Here is a 21481-nt window from a genome sequence, read left to right on the forward strand (position 1 = left end):
TCTGGTCCAGAATTCAGAAAACATAGATTGTTTTGTAAATCATTTTTTGTAATTAAGATCACAGCACTATTGTGTGTGACCAGGAATAGACCCTTCGCATAATAGAAAAGATATCCAAACTCAGGTTATTTTTCAGTCAAAAATTACCTGTTAAAAATATTTAGATAAAGACAATATATCCTTCAGCCTGAGAAAATGACAGGCAATTTTATTACTTCATAAAAATCAATGGTTAGTATATGAAACTAATTAGCCCTCTGCTAGTTTTCATTTTCACTTTAAGTAGAAAAGTATGTTGAATTTCAACAGTGAAAACTGGAGAGTGCTTGATCCATTTATGATATTGGTCAACACTGACCGCTTTTTGTCAAAGCAGTGGCATTACAATCAAAACTTACATGGGTCATAAAGCCTCATCACTACTTTCTCATCCACAACTTATAGATCAGTAATTGTGACTGAAAAAAAAACCAAAAACAAAAAAAAAAACACTTTATTTTTAATTTTTAATATTTTTATTTATATATTTTAATGTTTATTATTATTATTATTATTATTATTTAGTCACAGAATGGTGAGGCTGGAAGGGACCTTTGGAGGTCACCTAGTCCAATCCCTTGCTCAAGCAGAGTCACTTAGAGCACACTGCACAGGATCATGTCCAGGCAGTTTTGAAAATCTCCAGCGAAGAACAACCTCTCCGGGCAACCTGCTCCAGTGTTCTGTTACCCTCACAGTAAAGAAGTTTTTCCTCATATTCAGATGGAACTTCTTGTGTTTCAGTTTGTGCTCATTGTCTCTGGTCCTATTGATGTGCACCACCAAAACGAGTCCGGACCCATGGTCTTGACAGATATTTAAATACATTGATAGATACTTGAATACATTGATAAATGTATAAATACATTGATAGATATTTGAATACATTGATAAATACAATGATAAATACATTTCAGACCTCTCTTCTCCATGCCAAACTGGCCTAGCTCTCTCAGCCTTTCCTTGAAGAAGAGATGCTTCAGTTCCATAATCATGATTGTAGCCCTTCCTTGTCTTACGGCTAGTAAAATTGACAGGGAGTATGGACTAAAATTTATTGCTACCTAATCACTTCTAAACTCAGTTTCCCTGCTCTTATCTCCAATAACTAATGCCAGAGTGTCAAAAACAAAACAAAAGAAAACAAAAAAACTACTAGCTAAATGTAGCAAACGTGAATGGATGATGATAAATAAGCAAATGTTTAACTCATTTTCCCTTCCCAGATGACAACAGAACTGCCCAACTGTGTATCTTAAGTTCTTGCTCACACACTAAACTTAATTCTTCGATATAGGCTTGGTCATCGGGAAGAAGGGGAATCTAAGCTCATTCCAGTTGTTACAAGCAACTATACAAATAATTATGTGAGTAAATATTAGTTGGTATGAGTTTATCAATATATACAGGGTTTCCCACTTATTTAATGTTCTATGTTGGAAGAGATTTTTTACCTACAGAAAGAGTCCTTACTGGTACAGCTAATAAGATGGAGTGACCCTAGTTCTGAGTTCCATGTACCAAAAAACATGTCATTTTTCACAAGCCTTAAGTACGAGCATAGGGAAGGTAGTGATTTCTGTTCTAGATGCTGGATAGGTACTCAGTGACTTAGTGCTTATTTTTGGCTAAACTGGCAACACTGGCTGAGAAATCTATTACTAAGCTACAGGACCTCTGTTTGGAATGTTATCTCCATATATTCAGACAGAACTCCTGACCTCTCAAAACCCTTCCTTCTTGCTGTTGTCTCCACCTGAACTCCATGAGACTGCTGCACCATTAGGAAACAGGTTTTGATTGAGGGAGATAACCTGCCTTCCATATTCCTATTCTGAGAAGAAAAACAAACAAACAAAACAAAACCAAAACAACAAACAAATAAACAAAACAAAACAAACAAACAACCCTGAGCCAACTGTAAAGATGCGGCAATGTATCTCACTCAGCCTATGGGAAGCTTAGAGGGAGCCTGTATGCCTCCACTGAAGACTGTTGTACAAAATATATACACATTACAAATATGTGTCACAGATACAATCCTTGCTGTTCCTTTGATGGGACTTTCTGTTTACAAAGGGACTGTTGTTGCTGGCTGAATATACATTATTTTATCCCTGTACAAAGGTACATAAGACAGGCTAAATCAAACCCATAGAGTATTGTAGTGTCAGAAATTACACTGACTGTTTTATTGTGACATGAGAAAGTTATATTTTCAGTAGGTCAAGCTGCCTTGTGCTTAGCAAGGAATAACCCAGAATGAAATAGCACAATTTTCCCTGTGAAGAGAAACCATTCTGACAAAGCAAAAATGGTTGAGTCTATAAAAAACAAAACAGATACATAAAATTATATACAAACACTTGATAATGCTTCATTAAAAATAAATAAATAAATAAATAAATAAAGTACTTCAGTGTACTTTCAGTTAATAATGAGATCTGTGTTAATACAGCAGAATTGTCTGACTGGGAATTGAAGGTGTCTGGTTTTTTTGCAGCCATTCTGCATAGAGATGGGGTTGTATACACTTTTTCTCAGTATGGAAGAATATCACATGGGTAGTCATCCCAAGAAATGCATTTGTTTGTAATGTATAACTAACCTGCTGTTGTCTAAAAATGTAAACAAATTAATCACATCTGGTTAGGTCTGGTGTAGCTACCCATCTTAAATATTTTCAGGTTATTTTTCTACTTTTTTTTTTTTTTTTTTTCAAAACGAACAATTCTAGGTCTGATTTACAGAAACAAAGACCATTTCAGAAAGTGTTATTAACTATTTACAATCACTGATTAAGCTACCAATTTGAAAGCAAGGTCCTATTTGTTGTAAACACAAAAGAAAGACCATTCCAAAACACTTGAAATGTCAAAACAGTGTTCACATACCCCCAATTACACTTGCTATGAAAAATCTTGCAGAACACTGACTATACTTAAACCTGGCGTAGATTCTCTGGATCAATATTTCTCAACCTTTTTAGCATTTTTACCATCCATGCAGCATTTTCCATGTGTTTCATTTGGGGGTAATTTTACTGTGTCAAATCCCACTACGGAGTTGAAATGCATCAGGTGTAGAGAAGCACTACCACTTATGTATGCAGTCCTTTATGTCAACAGAAGAGATAATAATTCAGCACACTGTTAGCCATGCAAAGCATAGTGATGTGTTTGGTTATGTTTTTGTTTTTTCACTGACAACAAAGTAATTTATTTTTCTTTCATTTGACAGTGTCTACTGCATCCATGTATGCATTTCTGTGTACACGTAAGAGAGCACACAGGTCTCTAAGAGAATAATGAATTCTAATGAACTGTATCATTAAATATGAATCTCTCAAACATGATGTCTGTTTCATGTGTTTCAAAGCAGAACATAGTATAAACTTCAATATTCTCTTTCACTCAGTTACACAGAAAAAATGTGAATTAATTAGCCAATACATAAATGAAATCCATGGTGCTGTGGCTATGGACATAGATTTCATAGTAAAGATTCAATCAACTTCTAAAAAACAGAAGAGAGGTGGCTTACTCACTAGATTTTTTTTTTCAATCTCATTTATAATAAATAAGCTTAGAAATGTTTAAAAAAAAAAAAAAAGAAACAGAAAAAAGTGCCTTTGTGTATTCCATGTCACGGATTCAACAGGAAGGATTTCATATGATTTTTCCATCTGGAGCATGCTTGTGACCCCTGAGCTCCCAAGAGTCACCACAAATAATCTGGGAATCTAAAAGAACCCTGAGGGTGCTCTTCTTCCAATTTTCATTTATTAATATAACACTTGGAGAAAAAATCAAATGTTTATACACGATATCCAATATACATATTTTCAGTCCTGTCTCCTTTCCCAAGGATACTGAAATGTTGCAGTTTTCACACTTGCCTCTCATTGTCAGACTCTCTTAAACTAACTAGAAGCATTTTAGAGTGTAACAGTAGGCTGACAACACTCTCATTGCACACCTCCTACAATTATTTCAGAAACTGATAAACATACTGTAACGGCTACCTTATTATTGCTATGGTCATTAAGTATACAAAATCATGAAGGTTATTAAACCTACTCTAGCTCCACCAGGAAGCACCCATTAAAATATATTGCTTTCTTCTTTCTTTTAATGAAAAATCCTCTAAGAATTATCATCTGACGGGCATCCAGAATTTATTTTAGGGACAGAACAATTCAATTTCTTTTTTAGACAGAAAGGGGAATTTTTATGCTGACTACTCAGTCATGACTTTTCTACAGTTTTTACTAAAGTGCAAAATTTTTTAAATAAAACTTAAAGATATAATTACATAACAGAGAGTTATTTAATAGACACACATCCAAAAAAGAAGGAAAAAAAAACAAAAGAATGGGCCTGACAGGAGTCTAAGATTTGGATCTGTTTTAAAGTTGTTTATACATATATAAATTATGAATAATTTTATAGATTTCAGTGGAATTTAAGTGACATAAACATTATATTAAAGAGCATCCTAATATTTTATTTCAAGTAAGCATCTCCTGAACTGCAACTAAAAGTATTTGATCACTGAAAAGATTATTCATACACTCAGCTTCAGCTTCATTGGTCGTTAAAGAAAAAGAATGTTTGGTTCCCACAAATATTTATGGCATGACGGTGCTGAAATACACTTGTTATTCTCTGTTAAGGAAAGGATTTAGTGGATTTTTCTGGGCGTGTCTAGCTGAGTAACCAGGTCGGTGATAATGCCACCCACAAAGTGCTTTCTCTCCTGAGCCGAAGAGCTGAAACCAGGGGTATTTCCACTCTCCTGTGAGGAAGGCAAAGGTTGTGTATTGTGGTGGACAGGTGTCTAATAGCAGTCATAGCTTCACAGGCACCACCCATTTAGTAGTCCTATTTGTGGGCAGAAGGAAAGCCATGGTGAGCAGTGACAATCCTTATGAAGCTTCTCCTTCTTATTAGCCATGCCTTCAAACTAAAAGAAGAAACATTAATGATATGCTGTCCCCAAAATTTAATTAAGCACAGTTTAAATACTTCTTTATATTGAAAAGGACAGTTGGACTTTTATTAGATACAGGTTCAAGTCTTGATTACAAATAAAAAACACATACACATTTATATTTCTGACATATCCACACATTTTTTATTTTTCATACTTTATATTATAACTTTATTTATAAGTATAATGAACTTCAGTGCAGGAGTGGGAACCCATTTAGCTTTGTGCTTAATCCAGTCTTTCCTACAGGTGAGAAGTTATTTCTGGAACTGTTCCTCCTTGCTTATTCATATATAAAACTCTACTACATTTTCTATCCTCTCAAATGATTTTCCAGATTTTCTGACCCTCCATAGTGTTGTTTTAAGGCACCATTGGCAAATCCTTCTCAGATGGTCCTTATGTTTCTAATTCTTTAAAGTAAAGAATTTATTTTCTTGAAAAAAAATAGAAAAAAAAAAAGATCTTGTATGTCCAATTTATTTATAAAGATATATCTTGTTCTTCAATTTTAATAGTAAGATTGAGTTTGTTATCACAGACTAATGTGAACTAAGCTGACAGATATTTTTCTGCCCACTGGTAATGCCTAGAGAATTTCTGATGGCATATACAGAACTCGAGGTCTAATTCTAGTTAACTGACATTAAAATCAGTGATAACTATATCGGAAACAGAAACAGCACATATAATACTGGTGCTTTTATACTGAACTATAGCAGAAAAAAAATATTAAATAAAAGTGTATGGGTGCTGGGAGGGAATAATATGCAATGTGTTTAAAATATGTTGTCCTTTATAATTATATTGCTTTCTTATAGGCTTTGAATCTCCATTTAATTTAGTTACATTTTTAAACAAAATGTCCATTGACTACAAAGGCATGAAAAAAAAAAACCACGTTTATAAAGTAGAAAAATATTTAAGATGTGATCCTAGCCAGGTCTTGGATGGAACAGCAAATTGTCAGTAGAATAACCAAAGTGGTGATATGGGACAACTATCTTATCAGTCACTAGTTTAAATTTGGCTAAATCATGTTTAATAGCTAAAATTTCATGACTATCTGATTTGATCTGTTCTAAACCTTCCCTGTAATTTGTTGCTGATTGCAGTCCAGGTCCCAGTGGAGCTGTGTCCAAGTCAAAACACACATCATTCTAATTGACACTAAGTGTCACTTTCCTTGGCAGACTTAGATGGAAGGTCAAGGATTAACAATAGCATGGAGATTGAACTCCCTTTGCAAGAAAAATTCCCAATAGAGGATACTTTAGAAGCTTCAGGGAAAATCTTGCCTTTTGGCTTTTGTGGATGAATAGGCCCTTTACTTCAACATGTTGATGTTCTGCATATGGTTCAAGCAATAGATTACAGTTTAGTAAATAAACTGTCCTCATATAAAGCAATGATATATTTTGATTTTGAATCACTGTTTTGCTATCTGAGGTGCTTCACCAAAAATTGGTTTCTCAGTTATATGTTGTAAATGTTTTTTTTTCTTTTTTCTTTTTTCTTTTTTTTTTTTTTCTGAAATACACCTTTTTACTTTTTTCTCATTACTAGAATCTGGGAAGTCACGCTGCGGAGATTATCACAGTATGCTTGCACTGTTCTTATAATATGTATATATATTTTAATGTATTATATTGAATATATTACATATATATATAGAAGAGATATTACTGAATTTGATGATAATCCAATTCATATGTTTTCATGTTCTTTATAAATTCATGTTTTGCATCTTAATGATTAGCCAAGCTATTACTGTTTTAACAACAACAACAAGAAAGCAATATAATTAAAGCATTAAGAAATCAGAAGCCAAGGATCACTACAATTTATAAAAATTGTGATGTTTTAAATAAACATAACTTCTTTTTAGATAACTTCTTTTAGATAACTTTTAGATAACTTCTTTTTATTATAATTCTTTTTATTTGGCTGTTGGTGTCTGTGCCTGCTGAGACACTGGGTCATCTGAGTTTTTATTCTTCTCTTTAAAAATCAGACATAAATCCAATATCTTAAATGAATAATTTTTTTTGAAATTTTCAACTTTTGGCTTTTTCTAACAGATTTTCATTGATTTTTCATTGATGTCTCTTTATTGACATGGGTCACTTAAATTCCTAGAATACTGTTTCTACCTCCTGATTTAAACATAATTTAAAATGAACACATCCTTGAAGAAAATTACTTAAATATTGAAACTGATAAATTGTTTATTCAAAAATTAAACTGTAGCCATTTTTATAGTAATGCTGTTCAGAGAAACACACCAGTTGTGTGTATACTTATTTGCATGTCTATTGCTTCTTTTTCTTTCTGCTCAACTCTCAGCTCTCTCTTACCTTTCAACTTGTGACATTCAAACCAGAGTAGAGTAGCAACATAACAGATTTTTCCAGTCCTTGCCAAAAACCTTGACACTTCCTTACAACATACAATTTGTTGTGAAGTACATGTATCAGCAAAATGAACTGGAAGCTTTTGTTCAGGCACATATATTAAATTATGTTGTACAAAAAAAAAATTAAAAAAAATAATAATATTGTTTTATACAGATTTAACTTGAAAATGAGACAGTTACAGATAAAAAATAGACTTATTCCTCCTGATTTCTGTACTCATACGATTTATTGGAAAGCTGTGTATTGGTAATGTAGAGAGGAAAGGGCAGCACTTAAGAAAACTGCAAAAAATTCTCTTCCAAAATTTGGAGCAGGAGTATAGGCCATTTTGCAACGTTTTCCTTTACGGTTCAGTAGAAATTTTTACCTGTGTTCCTGCCAGTATACATTTTGGAAATTTTCCTTTGTGTCTGATTTTGCAGAGCAAAAAGGGGTCCTCACGTTGTCTGAATAGTGCAATAACAGTAGGAAAAAAAGCAACACCAAATAAGGAGAAAATATCCACATGAAACCTTTCAAAGTCAGTGTACAGGATGAAAGCCTGCTGTTCTTTCACAGATCAATTCAGCTATGGGAGTGTTTGATTTCCTAGTGAATTTACATAGCTGTAATGTGAAGATCTTTTAGGTGCTTCACACTTGCATAGCGTCTACCAACAAGTACTCTGCAAAGTTAACTTCTGTTTGCTGCTCTGAGGACACTTGGTCAAATTAATTATTGATGTAATGCCTCTGAAGTAGTAGAAATTATATGTGATTTGAACTTGACCCATTTTGTTTGATTATCATATATTATTCCCCAATTTCATTTGTAGCTCAACACTTTTTGATTATTTAAAAGTATATACTTATGATGATATATGGATGTCAGAAAAATACAACACATTACTGTTTGACTGTATAGTATATATCTGTGATTTCAGATTAATATTCTCAACAAACAGCAAAAATGTACTGTATATACTGTATATTTTAGTATATACTGTATATACTAAACTTGCTGTTAATGCAGAGAGTTTCAGGTGTATGAACCAGGAGTTTTATAATGAAATGGCAGTTTGCAGTGTCAATAAGCCATAAGAATTTTAGAAACTGAATTTGAGTGAATAACTCTTAAAGCAGAATTTTAAAATGGAAACAAAATTCATTACCATAGACATATTTTCTTCCTGTGAAAATGTTTATTCTTGATAAAACTGAAATGATTTATGAGAATCTATCAGTTTCATCAGCTCTTCTGTAGAAACCTACCTGGTGTCCTACCAGCTCTTCCACTTCTTGGCATCCTGTGTTGCACTGTCCTGTGCTGCTCCCTAGACAGGAGACAGCCTCTTTGAGAAAACCAACTGTCTCCCTGTGAATTCTAGCCAGAGCCCTCAGGACATCAAGTTTCCATGATACACAGAAAAGGACAGCTGCTTGGTCTACAGGCGACAAAAGAGCCTCATCAATTTGATTTTTTGAAATGGCAAGAAATGAGTTCCCACTGTTTTTAAACAAAATTTTAGAAGGGGAAGGTTCAAAATGTTGAGGATTAATTTCAATCTAGAGAACTTTACACTTGCTTGAAGATTTTCTGTGCTGTAGAATGCCAGAATATGAACATCCCTAAGCCATCTCTTGAGACTTTCATTCCAAATGTTTTTATATTTTTGTACGGTATTTTATTATAGTCCTTTTTCACAGTACTGTCCAGAAGAAATAGCAGTAGAGTTTGTTTTTATATGCAGCTTGAAGTATAGGATCTTCTAATTTCAACAGACACACTTTGTTGTATTATGAAATCTATTTTTCCAAGTATTTTTATGTTTCTCATCACTTTAGTGTCTTGCTACATAAGGTAAAGCGGGAAAACCTCAATGGAATGCTCTTATTATTTTATATTTCTTCCCTTTCAACACGAGTGCCATCATTTACAGTTTTCCTTTTATGTTTGCACTATTGCCATTTTAATTCTTGCAGTGAAAACTTTGATTCTGAGCATATACCTGAACACTTTCCTTGGATTTTTTTTTTTTTTTCCAACACCAGCAAACCCGTGTAGTTTCAAAAACCCTGTGGATTACTCTTGGGATTTGTATGAATTCTGCTCCATCCTTATATCTGGTTGAAATGAGAATCCATGTGAGGAAATCTTCTTAATTCCCATGCTTCAGCAGAACATTAAATAGGAGTTTGAGTTTGTCCTGCCCAACCTCTCATGCTGTTCTTCATAAATCCTGTTGTTATTTCTAGCTCAGTTGTTGTAATTATGTTTACTTTGGCATTCTTCATTTATGTTTCATCTATGGATAGTCCTCAATTTGGCATATTGGCTTGGCTTCTCATATAAAAAGAGAATATTGCACTGTTTTTTCCCTCTCCTCAGTCAAATCTCCAAAGGCGTCTTTATCAGTGGATAGACTTTAGGAATCTACCCTTGGGATATCTCATACCTGAGCTAACTCATTATGAGACAGAACCCTATGAGAGATCTAATTTTTCACTTCAGACCTAATGATTATTGTTAGGTGCTGTGATATATTGACTTGGAATATGACGTCAATGCTTTGTCAACCTTTAAAAAAAATACTAATTTTAAATACTAAAATTAATATTATTTTTAATTAATTCTGCCTCTTAATATTTTACTCATGAACTCTCCTCACTGTGCCAGCTTCCAATGTTAATGTTGCTTTGCATTATAGGGGGACAGCAATATTGTATGGAGGGATAAGAAGGCTAGTTTTTGCAGAATGTAGATTTTCATGTGTCAGGATCCTGAGAAGCATTAATTATGTTCATTTCAAAGAAACCATTCCTCTAATTGACATCTGTGTCGTTTCAAGGTTTTGTATGATTATTTTGTCAGCTGTTGCAAAAAAAGGGTGGGGGGGGTGGAGAAGCGGGAGGAATTTTTGAGTTAAAGGGTTTACTTCAGCAGTTCATTCAAGCTGAAAATCCAAGATACAGGAAGGAAGAATTTTCATGTACTTATAGTGTTTTAACTCTCTAGTTTAAAATGACCCTATAAACAGATTAAAAGATCTTTTTGTTTTTCTTTTTGCAATGGGCCTAAACCACAAGTTATTTCTTCTTTTCCAGCTAGATTACTTACAAATTTTACTTATTGAATTTTATACTCATTTTCAAGTTACAGAGTTTCTTTCAATATAAACCCTCAGACCATATCCAATTTATCACGACTTCTTGTCTAAATTGTTGTGTAGCTTTGCTGTTTGCTGTTAAAATAACTGACAAACTTGACTCCAGAGATGCACTTCAGTGATGCATGAGGGAATGTTCCCATGAACTGGATTATGTTGAGTCAGTTTGCTATAAACTTGGCTCAAGAACTTGAATGCAAATCAAAACCTTTCCTACAGTGTAACAAATTCATGAAACAAATAGCAAAAGTAGGCAAAATAAGATAAATTTGAAATGATGTAGCATTGTTTGGGGGGGATTTTTTACAAAATATAAATCATTAGATTTGGCTAATATGTAAGTTTTCAGTAATTAAGGCATATGTTCTGCACCCTCATCATATGTAATCTGCACCCTCATCAGAAAGGTTTCATCATAGGCACCTATTTTCAGTTTTCAGTTTCTTAAAATCACACCTTTCTCTAACTTTTTTTTTTCCCCCCTGGGGTCATTCTATGTAAATATTTATTCATTATGCATTCATCTTGAGCTTATATATTCTTGTACTTTCAGCCTATAATTAGACTCGATGATCTCAAGAGGTCCCTTCCAACCTAAAGTGTTCTGTAGTTCTGATATAAATATATCACCCAAAAGAGAAAAAATTCCTTATTTTGAAAATTGTTTGGGAAAGAGTGCTCAAAAATTCTAGCTCCTTGTAGTTGTGGATCATATTTACTGGAAGAGTTACTTGCATGTGGAAGAATGCAACCATATTGGACATGTTATATATGTACAGTCATCCTGACTGTGGGGAAAACTGAGGTTGTTTCTGAATGTGGTTAAAACTTTGACTGATGACTAAATATAAGAATGAAAATAGGGAGAAAAACTATCCTAAGTGAGAGAAAATAGGAGAGAAGCTCTCCTAAAACCATCTCTGCAATATCCAAGGCCTTGCCTCCACTTACTTATATGCGTCTACACTTACTAGGAATTGGAGAATGAAACTCCAGGGAGGACTGGCAATCAGAAAAACAGGGAATTTTGGTCCATACCCCACAGATGTCAAGTCTACTATTTACTACCGTCAGTGTTAGGTTGGAATGTATGCATGCTTGTCTTATCCACTCAGGGACATTAGCGCATGAATGTTTTTTTACTTAACTTTTTGTCTCCAGTGTTCTTTCTTGCAGTAGAGGAATAATTATGGAAAAGTGAATAACTTCATTTATGCACAGACGTTACCTAGAGGAATGGCAAATGCCCCAGTCAGATTGGTCTGTCAGTAAAACTCTGTTGGTCTGAAATATGAATTGACGTGTAGAGGAAATAACTTCAATGAGACATAGTTGGAAGAATAATCTCAGAAGGTTAGTATTAAAGCATTCAAGATTTTATGAAAAAAGCATTATTTAATTTTGTAGATAGATTGATGCATTACAGCACATCAGAGGAACAGACAAATAGCATACAAAACAAAGAGCTTTAGTTGTTTGTAGATATGAAGAGTTTGCAACAGTATCCTCAAATACTACATTATGAAGAGTTAAATGAAGAAAATCTGCTTAAGGTAGTGTATTAAAGCAATGCCTTCTGTGTTAGGGAAGGCAATAGTTTTATAAATATGGCAGATTAATGTTCAAGCTAACATATCGTTCCCATATATTCTGCCCTGTTTCTGTCTATGCATAAAGAACAGATGTAGGTTTATTCCTTCACTGCTCTTTGTCTAGAAAAAGTGAAAGTAACTAATTAGTAAAGTGAATGGACAGACACCTGTGTCTTCCTGTTTTTCACAGACAAGTCCAGAACCTATCAGATAGTTCTCGCTCCCCATTTTCTGCCCCTGTGAATCTTGTAAATGTTTTTTTGTTGTTGTTGTTGTTTTTTTTTCTAATTATAATTGCTCATTAATTATCTTCTGAAAAAGAATTCCAAAAGTGAGTGGAATCCTTCTTTCCATGAAAGCTTCAAAAGTAAGAAAAAGCTATATATTTAGACCCAAAGTTTGTGTTTGGCTTATTTCTATGAGTCTTTTGGCTGAATTGGGAAGTGGTTATGGAGGAAAATGTAATTATTGTTGCTGCACAGTACAGCTAATATTTTAATCAGACAATATTTGAAGAAGGCATTTGGAAAATATTGCTATTCCCATTTTTCAGGTAGAAAGCTGATGCAAAGAAAGACTGAATCATTTGCCCAGGAGGAATTCTGTAGCAGAGTCATTGAGAGATATATCTGGAAAATATTTTGTGTGCGTTCTTCTGCATTACTGTATTCTTTCTCATTGTAAATTAAGAATATTTTACTCTGCAACATTGTACTTCAGAGCTCCAAGCTGAAACAGTTCTTATTGCAGCCAATAATTATATTGCAATGAATATAATTAGAAGGAAGAAGGAAGAAGGAAGACATTTCTATGAAATGTGACTTCAGCTAGATGGTTCTGGACCAAATTTTGTTTAATATAAATCAGTACGGGTCTATGATATTCTTTCTAAGCTGAAAGCTGACTATGGGGCAATACTGCAGTGAAGAATACACTTGAAAAGTTGTGTTTTGACCGTGATGTCTGTCTGAGTCGTACTATCTTCTACAGGCATTTCAGACTCCTGACAATATGTTTCCCAGAATATCTGTAGGAATTTAATCAATTTTAATCCATAGGTGATAAAATATACAGTCAACGCAGATATAACAGAATATTAATAAAAAAAAATCAAAAGACTGGTAAATTTGCAATCAATGGCATGATGCTTTAAAATAAAATAAAACAAAATAAAATGCTTGTAATGACATTATGAAAAATACAAAACAAAATCCTTGAAAGTGGCTGATAGCTCACTTGGCAATATTATAACAGGTCAATGTTCATGTCTTACAGATTTTAGAATGTTCTTTTAAAAATGGCTTCACCATGACTTCCCTGTTAATTGGTCATGAGGTCATTTTAAGGGTCAGGAAGGGATTGGTTCATCACCAAATGTATGTCTGTATTCTTTAATTGTATGCCTAGATGCACACTAGAGAGAAATACATTAAAGACAGCATTTATTAACTTAAAGAGTGATCTGTTATGTTAATGGCTTCACTTTTGGCCATGTAAAAGAGGATTATACATTAATAAATCAAAGCAAATGTGTTCTCTTCTTAAAAAGAAAAAAAAATGCAGCTAAATATTCAGTGCCCAGTCTTTATGGCTTCTATTAAAAGGATAGGCATTCCAGGCTGGCCATAACTGGATAGTATTTCTGGAATAAGAGTCAGCTAACTTTAACACAAACTAAATGAATCTATTATTTGTACAAATTAAGTTTAAAGATGTTTGGCTTGCTGGGATTTTAGAATAACTGTATCATAAAAAAAAAAAAAAGTAGAATAAGTAAATAATTTCTAATGTTTCACTGCTTTAGAGGTTCTTGTTCAGATGGTGAAGGGTTGACCTGAAAAAGAACCAGCAAGCAAGGCTTTCTTCATAAATCACACAGTTAGTTTTGGATTACGTTTTGGCAGTCAAAAAGTAAAACCTGTAGCTAGCAATTCCCTCTCATTAAGGAACGGTAAGCTTTTTTCTTCAAACCACAAATACTGTTGGTTAACTTAATTTAGCCAAAAAATGTTATAGCTTTGAAAAATAATGTGAAAAAGGACCAAATTCAACAAAAATATTGGTCCAAGTCCTGCAATTGACACAGAAAACCTGTGGGCACCACTTATTCCTATGTTAGGGGACTACATCATGTGTAGGGGCATTGGCACTTTGACCAGTTCCAGTACCACAACTGGAGAGTCAAGTATTTCAGAACACCTCATAAATACAGCTTGGGGTTTGACTGAATAAAGTTTGTGATCAATTTGCTTGAATATGCATATGTACATCTAGTTTGGGGATATTCATAACAAACGTACGTGAGGAATGGCCATTTTGAAATCTGAGGTCCAAATGCATGGTGATTGAAATGTTGTTTTTTATACAGCTAGAGAGGAACAAATGGAAATAATCTAGAACTCAGTATGTCTACTGGGTTTTTCTCTATATTGTTTCCCATTTATTCTGTTTCCCAGCAAGAAAAGATGACCCAGAATAGCAGATTACCTCCAAATATCTTTAATGTTTCTTAAGACATGTAAGATTTTGTGCAGTTTGGGGGGTTTCATTAGCCCCTACCTCAAAACTCTACTCAAACCCATTGCATCCTGAAACAAAACTGCAAATCAAAACCCCAAAGCAATTAACACTCCTAGAGTCTGTTCCAAACTCCAAGAGATTCAGAAATATTTCAATATTGAAATGAGAAGCATTGCTGAGCCAAACTGTCAAACTTTGTGAGTGTTTAAAACTTGAGTGTGGTTTACTCCCTGACCCTGGGCCCTTCGGTCTAGGCCAAGGCTCCAGACCTTGTACCTTGGAATGCTGACAGCCCTGCTGCAGCTTGGCATTTCATTTGTTGGAATTACTTATTTATTTATTTATTTATTTATTTTAAATGAAAAATAAATAATTTAGGACCAATTTAAGGCTAAATTAGATATATCCATGCAATCCACAACCAGAATATAGAAATGACTGAAGAACAAATATATTCCCAGAAAACACAGTTGAATTAAGAGCTAGTGTTAGCTGGCCAGGATTTGATAATTTTCTCAGAAACATTTTACTTATTTATTTATTTATTTAAAGGGTAGGGTAGGATTTTATTTAATATTTTTATTTTTATTTTAAAGGGAAGGGGAGGAAAACAGAGTGTGAATATGATAATACCTGAAGAGTTGTGTTTAGACTAATGAACTTTTACACACTGCCTCGTCCTTTTTTTATGCATATGTGAAACAGAGGATAAAAATCTTCAGGACTACTATTTTAATCATGTTGGAACCTGCTGGATGTTTGATTATTGAAAGAAATAAAAATGCTACGTTTTCTCTCTTCTTTTCTGAGACATCATAGAACATATTAGATTGTTTCCCTTATATTTTTAATACAATGTATTTCAGAAGTATGCTTATGTTTAAAAGTCTCTTTTTAAAAGAGATACATCTGTTGGTTATCTCTTGTCTTTAACTGGATTAAGTAATTTAATTTGTCTGATAATTAAACAGTAACAGATCTATCAGCTGCACCATTTCTAAAAGAATGCTTTAGAAGTACTTGCATAGAATTAATGATATTCAAAATAACCCGTATATATGCAGTTAAGTTTTGAATTTTATTTCATTGTTATTATTTGACATTTCCTATTAATGTGCACAACAAATGTGTAGTCTTGATGTTAGCCTGGCCTATATAACACCCCTGACTGCAGAAGTGGGAAACTTCTAGTGGTATCGTTCAGCTCTGATCCATTCCTTTGGCATCAATGATTACAGCCCTAGACAAAATAATAACAACATACAGGAAGATTGTTAAATTACTATACAGCCATTTTCTTTGAGAAAATTAATTCCTTGTTTGCTAAATGTATTTCCTGCTGATTATGAGTGATTTTCTAATGCAAAGAACCCAGCAGACATAGTGTTAGAACATGCTGGAAGAGCTGGGTTGCAGGGTAAAACAATCACAAAGAAAATTTTTATGACTGACAATGAACTGGCTAGTTGCTTCTGAAACTGGTTGAAAGCAAATGTTATCACTGTCCTCTGAAAATGAATAATCTGGTTAAGAAATGTGTATATACACATGTACAAACATACATATACATCCAAGCAGAATGGTTGCTAAGCTTGGATTGTATAAACAAAAATCTTTGACATCTTGATTTTTGTTAATCAGTTCTCAGTGTCTAGTCTTCTTGCATTTTCAGAGCATCAGAACAGTTTAAAATGTGTTGATCACTTGAAAGATTGACGTTTTTCCTCCCAGACAGTGCATATTTTACAAAGTGTACTTTGTGAAATCTAGTCTTGAGCCCTACTAGCATTTGAAAAAACATTTGTGCTGTTTGGGGGCGTGTAGGGGGTAGACAACAAACAAACAAATAAATAAATAAACCAAAACCAAAACCAAAACCAAAACCAAAACCAAAACTAATACTATTGCTTTGATGTACTCTGTAAATTATTGTTACCATTATTATTAATAACAATAATAATAATTTCATAATAGCATTTCCTCTGCTGAGGTACATTCACACGAAATTTTATTGCAGTTTTATAAATTTCTGCTTTCTGATCTAAGTTATTTTGTATTACTTGTGGTATTTGTCCAACAACGACACTTTTCCATCTCAGGAATGTCTGCATTTCAAAATGCCACGTAGATGAATCCTGAACAAATAGTGCCAAAAAGTATAATTTAGATTAAGAAGTGAATATTTTTCTTTTGTCTGAAATCATTAAATCAAAATTAATCTGATATCCTAAACAATCATGGAAAGTTGAAAACTCTTCCCGAAGATAAACTTTAAAAATATGTTTCATGAGAATGCATACTGCAGGCCTGTTTATTAGCTTATATTTGAGCTAGAATTAAAGTGATTTATGTAAGCAATCAAAACCATTCACCGCAGTTTGAATTATAGCTATCAAATACTTTATAAATTAATATCAGACTGTGGAATCTGAATTCTATTATTGTTCTTATTTTGAATAATAATTACTATGCTTAGAAATAAATATATTGTAAGCATCCTGTGAGCTGAAAGATGGGTTTACAAGTTTTAGAACTGTTTGACTTAAAATATGATGTATGTGTTTTAACAGACTTATTTAGCTGTTTGCAAGAATGGTGTATTAGGTCAGAACTAAATATTACCGTTTTCTATTATCATACTTTCATTGTGAGCAATGTTTGCTCAAAAACAAAAAGGTAACCAAAGCTGAGTTGCATTCCTCTATAATTGCTACAACTGCAACTACAGCTCCAGCTAATGAAGCAACTTAAACACTGAAGCTAATATGTCCTCACTTCCCAACTCTGTGCCTGGCAAGATCAGGGAAAAGATCCTCCTGGAAGCAATGTCAGGACACAAGCAAGACAAGGAGGTGTTCTGAGACAGTCAGCATGGCTTCACTAAGGGTGCCTGACTAATCTGGTGGCCTTCTATGATGCGGTGACTGCATCAGTTGACAAGGGAAGACTGATCGATGTCATCTACCTGGACATCTGTAAGGTCTTTGTCACAGTCCCATATGACATCCTGATCTCCAAATTGGAGAGAGATGGGTTTGAAGGGCAGACAATACAGTGGATAAGGAATTGGCTTGAAGATCACACCCAGATATTTGTGGTCAATGGCTCTATGTCCAGGTGGAGGCTGGTGAAAAGTGGTGTCCCTCTGGGGTCTGTCCTGGGACCAGTACTGTTTAATACCTTTATCAACAACATAGACAGTGGGATCAAGTGCACCCTCAGTAAGTTTTCAGATGGCACCAAGCTGAGTGGTGCAGCTGATACAACAAAAGTAAGGGATGCCATCCAAAGGGCATCCTAAGGACAAGCTAGAAAAGTGGTCTCATGTGACCTTAATGAGGTTCATCAAGTCTAAGTGCAAGGTGCTGCACCTGAGTCAGGGCAATCCCAGACAGGAGTACAAACTGGGAAAAGAACTCATTGAGAGGAGCCTTGCAGAAAAAGACTTGGGAGTTCTGGTGGATGAAAAGCTTGACATGAACCGCATCCTGGGCTGCATCAACAGAGGAGTGGCCAGCAGGTTGCGGGAGGTGATCATTCCCTTCTACTCTGCCCTTGGGAGGCCCCAATTGGAGTGGGGCCCACTGTGGAGTCCACTGTATCCAGGTCTGGGGCACCCAGCACAAGAATGATGTTGATCTGTTAGAACAGGTCCAGAGAAGGGCCACAAAGACAATCAGAGGGCTGGAGCACCTCTCTTGCAAAAAAAGGCTGAGAGAGTTGGGGCTGTTCAGCCTAAAGAAGAGAAGTCTCCAGGGTGACCTTATTGCAACTTTTCAGTACTTAAAGGGGCTTATAAAAAAGATGGAAAGCAACTTTTTGCTCTCAGATAATGACAGGACAAAGGGGAATGGTTTTAAACTAAAAGAGAGGAGATTTAGTTTACAGGTTAGGAAGAGTTTCACTCAGAGGGTGGTGAGGCACGGGAAAAGGCTGCAAAGAGAGTTTGTGGATGCCCCATCCCTGGAGGTATTCAAAAACACATTGGACAAGGCCTTGGGCAACCTGATCCAGTAGGTGGCATCCCTGTCAGTGGCAGGGGGGTTGGAACTAGATGAACATTAAGGTCCCTTCCATCCAGAGCCATTCTATGATTCTATGATTCTTGCCATAATAAAAATATTACAAATACTCTTGAAAAGGAGGAGGAACTGGCAGGACATAGAACAAGTAGAACCTCTAGAAAATGTCTGTGTATAAATTACATACAACAGGAGAAATGCTGCTCTCCCTTATAGTTCACTTCCAAAATTACATATAGTTAAATATAAATTCCAAGTTCAGATAATGATGAAAGAACTGACTAAGTAAATAGTGAAGATTTAGATCAATCAAACCATTTACTGATATATTATACTGGAAACATTTCAGTAAACCTCATGCATCTGCAAATCATGCTTGAATTGATAGAAACAATGTATAAAACTCAGGAAAGATTTGCAAAAAATGTTTTTTTAAAAAGAGCCTTTTGAATATTGAAAAACTATGCTTTAAATCAAATTTTATAGTATACCATTTTTGATATTAGCATATAGCTAATATATTTAACAGAAAGACTAATTATGAACAATATTTTCATTGCTTTGCAATGAAAATGTTCTTTAAAAAATATATAAATTGTTCTGCCAGGAAGAAGGTTTTAGATGAGATAATTTCTATCAGATTTAAGTAAACAAATGGAAGGCTGGAAGGCTTAGGGGGGGATCTTAATAATGTGTATATATATCTGATGGGAGGGTGTAAAGAAGATGGAGCCAAGCTTTTCTCAGTGGTTTCTAGTGACAGGACAAGAAGCAATAGGAACACACTGAAATAATGAAAAATTCTATGTCAATATAAGAAGAAAAGCTTCTCTTCCTGTAACTGTGATCAAGTACTGGACTAGGTTGTCCAGAAAAGCTGTGCAATCTCCATAGTTATACTCAAAACCCACCTGGACACAGTCCTGAGCATACTAATTTGAACAGGAGGATGGGGCTGGACACTCTTCTGAGGTCCCTTCCTGCCTCAATGTTCTTCTGATTCTAAAAAATCTCTGAAAACAAAATAAAACAAAACAAAACAAAACAAAACAAAACACAGAGATTCTCTGAATCTCTGAAAAATAAATAAATAAATAAAAACACTATTTTGATATATTTCCTTTGAGTTTAATGTCTTTAAAAATAAATAATGTTATAAAGATTATATATATATGCACTTAATGTTCAAAAAAACCCAAACTTATATTAGCTAACAAAGCAAACTTAGTTTCTTTCTTTTCAATATTACATGTGCCATAGATAGGTAGGTGATTATATTTGTTTACTTTAGATGTTGCAATACTTAAAGAATTTCATCATACCTATGTTCATGCCCCAGGATGTTTATCATCTCTATGGAAAAATCAGCAAGTAGAAACATTGTTGCCATGACTAACAGTATGAAGAGTTGAGTGCCAGAGCCATGAGGATTCATATTATCAGTGAGCCCCAAAAGACATTCCTGAAATTCTCAATATTTACTGCCTAAATTCTTATAAGAATCATCTGGAGTACAGTGAAGTCTTCTTCAAGGGAAGCTTCTTTTCTTTTTTTTTTCACAAAAGCTTATTTGAATCAGGCTTAACACATCAAAGATACCAAGGCTCTCTAAGCCCCCTATACACAGACAGAACCCTTCTGAAGAGCCGGGTCAAGGTAGGAGTTAACTCAGTGGGACTGGACACTAAGTCAACAAAAACTTTCTAGGAATCTACTTCCTTTTTTTTTAAAAAAAAATATATATATATAACTTTTATTCTGGTGGTTATCAAAGATTTTCATTTTAATAAGGTATGTATTTTGGAAGTCACAAACATATAAATTGGAACAGGAAAGCAGTCTTAACATCATAAACATCATAACATCATAACATCATAAACATCATAAACCCATACCTGTTCAGTAAACCAGTTTAAATAAAGATCTGAAATCTTTTCCTTGTTCCTAGAAAGTAGATCCTCTTGTTTCATCTATCTTTTAATTTGATCATATTTAGTTCTGCCTTATGGAAACTTCCCAGTATTCTCTAGTTCACTAGAAAAGTGTTTTGCTTTTCATCATCTTGGGAAGTTAGTGATAGATTTATCTGTTGCTACAAGTAAAACCACTGCTACTGTCAGGCTGGGGCTGATCCACACAGATCTGAACACCCACGCCTACTCTGGTCCCCTTCAACTGCCCTTTCCATAGCGGAGAGAAGTGTTTTTTACAGTGTGAGTCATGTCCTTATAGACGTGATTCATCTATATGTGGTTAGATGAATATACCATCCCTAAAAAGTGTCTGTTTTCTCCTGTTTATGATAAAGAGAGATGCATTGCAGATGTCTAAAACCATCCCCATAGACTACTGTGCCACTGACTAAAAATAGAAATTTAACAGACCTATCAATTGTCAAACCTGGATTTTTCTATTATCTGTTGAGTCTACTATCACATGATGGGCTTTATTTAATTAGATACACATTTGTGTTAATTATACATTTGCAGTTATCTAATATTTAATTACTATTTCCAATCCTTTGGCTATTGCTGAGTTCATTAAAAGAACGGACACAATTATTAGCATGTCTCTTGACAAAAGCAGACTTGATCCACATTTCTTTCTTGTCTATTAGATCATCTAGAAATGAGTTTTAAGATTCTTGCATTGATTTTGGAATGTTTGACAGAAACAGTGTCTAATATACAACTTAGTGGAGACTACTCACATATCTTGACATATTTTACATTTCTTTCTTTTCTAGTTTATTTT

The 21481-nt window shown here is 34.3% G+C and overlaps 1 protein-coding gene and 1 long non-coding RNA gene across 9 annotated transcripts in view; one reads left to right on the top strand and one right to left on the bottom strand.

Annotated features, from left to right (window-relative positions):
* The window catches only part of FLRT2 (fibronectin leucine rich transmembrane protein 2), a 181408-nt gene that overhangs the window by 145198 nt on the left and 14729 nt on the right, over window positions 1-21481 (top strand). The gene's annotated exons all lie outside the window — the stretch shown is intronic.
* Window positions 15768-20902, bottom strand: LOC118244595 (uncharacterized). 3 transcript variants are annotated; one of them, XR_004777593.2, is made up of 3 exons: window positions 20623-20902; window positions 16766-16840; window positions 15768-15945 (listed from the first exon to the last, which is right to left on the bottom strand). It is a non-coding gene; the product is annotated as an uncharacterized LOC118244595 (long non-coding RNA). The 3 variants fall into 3 exon arrangements; XR_004777594.2 differs by lacking the exon at window positions 16766-16840 and adding an exon at window positions 19639-19740; XR_004777596.2 differs by lacking the exon at window positions 16766-16840.

The sequence above is a fragment of the Cygnus atratus genome, chromosome 5 (genome assembly GCF_013377495.2).
Source record: "Cygnus atratus isolate AKBS03 ecotype Queensland, Australia chromosome 5, CAtr_DNAZoo_HiC_assembly, whole genome shotgun sequence".
Lineage (NCBI taxonomy): Eukaryota > Metazoa > Chordata > Aves > Anseriformes > Anatidae > Cygnus > Cygnus atratus.